Raw genomic sequence first — 3,345 nt, forward strand, 5'->3', positions numbered from 1 at the left:
GTAGTTTGCTTCTGACTACATACATGTTTAGGATAGCTATGACTTCTTCCTGGATAAATACTTATGCCATCATGTACCATGCCATGTGTGCCTAGTAATTTTATGGCTTTGAAGTATACATTCTTTAATACTGAAAAAGCTGCTCCTGTTTAAATAATTAGTGTTAGCATGATCTATTTTTCCATCAATTTACTTTTAATCTGTGTAGCTGTGTTTAAAATGCATTTCCTGCTCTTTTTCCTCCATCTTGGAGTTTTGTGGAGGCCTGCTGGGAACAAGACTCCTAAAGTGACGAATATGTCTGGAAGGCTTTTGGTCCAAGGCCATTTTTGCCAGCTATAAACAGGGTCTCCGGAACCAGAGGGAGCACACAGCTCTACTTAAGATTGAAGGTGTTTATGTTCGAGATGAAACTGAATTCTATCTAGGCAAGCGATGTGCTTATGGGTACAAAGCAAAGAACAACACAGTAACTCCTATGACAAACCAAACAAAACCAGAGTAATCTGGGGAAAAGTAACTTGTGCTCATGGAAACAATGGCATGGTTCATGCCAAATTCTGAAGCAACCTTCCTGCAAAAGCCATTGGCCACAGAATCCGTGTGATGCTGTACCCCTCAAGGATTTAAACTTACTGAAAAGTAAATAAATAAAGGTGTAGATTTGTTCTCTTGTAAAAAAAATGCATTTCCTATAGACTGAATATATTTGGGTCACTTTTCTTTCATCAGTGCTGCCCATCTCTATCTTTGTGTACTAGATAATTTATATTTAAAGTAAATATTCGTACATAATGGCTTCAGTCTACCATTTCAGTTTTTGGATTTTGTTGCTCCCTCTTTTTCTCTTTGAGTTTCATTTTTTGCTCTCCTCGGGTTACTTGAGTATGTCTGAGAGTTCCATTTTGATTCCTTTAGAATGTTTTTGAGTATATCACTTTGTATCTTAATTTAGCAGTTGCTCTAAGTATTATAATGTACATACATGTATAACCCCTATTAACAAGTATTATGTTTTATAGTTTTGTATATACTTAGAAACCTTACTTCCATTTAGTTCCATTCACCTTTCTAATTTTGAAATTTTAAATAATTCCTTTGCATGCACTAAGAAACAAAACAGATACAAAACAAAACAGATTTTTGCTTTAACCACCACACACAATTTAACAACCTCCAGAAAAAAAGGATAGTGTACCTTATTTATGCCTCGTTTTATCAAACCCATTTTCTTTTTTCTTTTCTGAACCACCACTTTTTCTTTGGTTATTCTTTCTTTTTTTTTTTTTGGTGGGGGACGAGAGTGGGGAAGAGAGCTTCTTCAAGCCATTGTATAAGGGTACATCTACAAATGACAAATTATTGTGCATTTCCTTATTCTGAGTATGCCCTTATTTCTCTTGATTCATGCAGGATAGTATCTCTAGATGGAAATTCTAGAATCATCAGTTCCTTTCTTTAGAACTTGAAAAATATTGTTCAGGGGATCCCTGGGTGGCTCAGCGGTTTGGCGCCTGCCTTTGGCCCAGGGCGCGATCCTGGAGTCCCGGGATCGAGTCCCACGTCGGGCTCCTGGCATAGAGCCTGCTTCTCCTTCCTCCTGTGTCTCTGCCTCTCTCTCTCTGTGACTATCATAAATAAATAAAGAAAAAAATATATATTTAAAAAAAAAAGAAAAATATTGTTCAAAGGGCACAAATGTTCAGTTATAAGATGAACAAGTTCTGGGATTCTATACCTAATAATAGTGTACTGTATACTTGAAATTTATTAGGAGAGTAGATATTAATTTCCTCACAACACAAAAAGATGATAATTATGTGAGGTGATGTATATGATAACTGATTTGATAGTGATAATCTTATCACTATGTATATGAATATTAATTCACCACTGCACACGACAATCTCTGAAAACAAAGAACTTGAAAAACTAGCATGTCACATCCTTCTGTCCACCACAATTTGAGAATAAAATCTAGTACCAAATAGAATTGGCTGTCTACTATAAATTTCTCTGTCATGTCTCTGTGCTTCATCTCTTGTTTATTTCTTTGACTTGAGTTTCTGTAATTCAAATGTGTTGTGAGTTGACAAGGATTACGTTGGGGCTTCCCTATTTGGAGGTAACTCACTTTTCTGAATCTGTAGTTATATGGTTGTAGGGTGAGGGATTTTTGCCTACTCAATTTTAGGAACTTTTAAAACACTGTTCTATGAGTATATCTTTTTTATCGTGACAGAAAAATACGTAAAGGTTTTAATTTTCTGAATAGCAAGAGTTAACATTTTATGATTACCCTTTGAGAATAGAGTACTTGGGAGCAATTTTGAAGTTTTCAAAATCCGTACAAAGCTTGTCAAATCCAACATCACTTTCACAGAATGCAAAATGACTTCCTTATAAAAGTGGAGCAGCCAGGATGGGCTCTCTCACTGGGGTGAGGTCTCTCACTGTACTCAGCTAAGTCTGTGTTGGACACAGAGTCCGGGGCATCCCGCTCCCTCCATGAGCTCGTTGGTACACTTTATTACATGTGTTCCCTGAAGAGCCATTTCTAATGTTCCAAATCCGTGCAGTCCCATAAGGATGGTATGAAACTGTCACTGAATGCCTTCCTCTCAGCCTGAACGAATTCATTGGACTGTATGTGAAATAAAGAACCACCCTCCTGCAAGATAAACTTCTGATTCCCTGTGGCAGTTCCCTGGCAGAGATGCATGATGAGAAGATCCGTTCCTGCGTCCACAGCTATGCAGACCTCTGGCTGGTGGGTGTCACAGTGTATTTCATTCTGGGACGTGTATTCAAAAACTGGTTCTGACCTATTCCATGATAGAGGTTAGAAGGACCTGGCGTCCCACGATTTGGTTTCCACTGGGAGGGTTAGAGTCAAAGCAGTAATCTTTCAGTCCTCTGTTCCCAGAGCATCCCAAAGAAGGCAGGCCTGTCATCAGGCACGTGCAATTCTGGGTACACGTTCTCCAAGAACACCTGAAATCCTTCCGCTGGAGCTTTGCATGGAGCTGCCTCCTCTCTGTCACATCCCCAAAGGGTTCCACGCAGGCGTGGGGGTTGTGATGGTCGTTAAGCTCTTTAAGTTCATCCATCCACACTTGAGTTGTTCAGCGGCTGCTGGCCACAGCCTTGTTGTGGTAGTAGGGTTGAGTATACTTTGTAAAACACTGACACTTTATGTCTAAAAACATCTGCCCAGACAGCCTCAAGATGACTGCAACTCCTGCAACATGGTAGCAATCAATGTGCTTCTTGAAAGGAAATCTTACTTTTTAAAGCAGTTTCAGGCTTAGAGAATTACTATGAAGAGAGTAAAGACAGTTCCCA

At 39.0% G+C, this 3,345-nt stretch overlaps 1 pseudogene; it reads left to right on the plus strand.

The window, feature by feature from the left end:
- Positions 1–684, plus strand: part of LOC121482508 — a 10,533-nt pseudogene extending 9,849 nt beyond the window's left edge.
- The last annotated feature ends 2,661 nt before the right edge of the window (positions 685–3,345 follow it).

Source organism: Vulpes lagopus, chromosome X, assembly GCF_018345385.1.
Source record: "Vulpes lagopus strain Blue_001 chromosome X, ASM1834538v1, whole genome shotgun sequence".
Classification (NCBI taxonomy): domain Eukaryota; kingdom Metazoa; phylum Chordata; class Mammalia; order Carnivora; family Canidae; genus Vulpes; species Vulpes lagopus.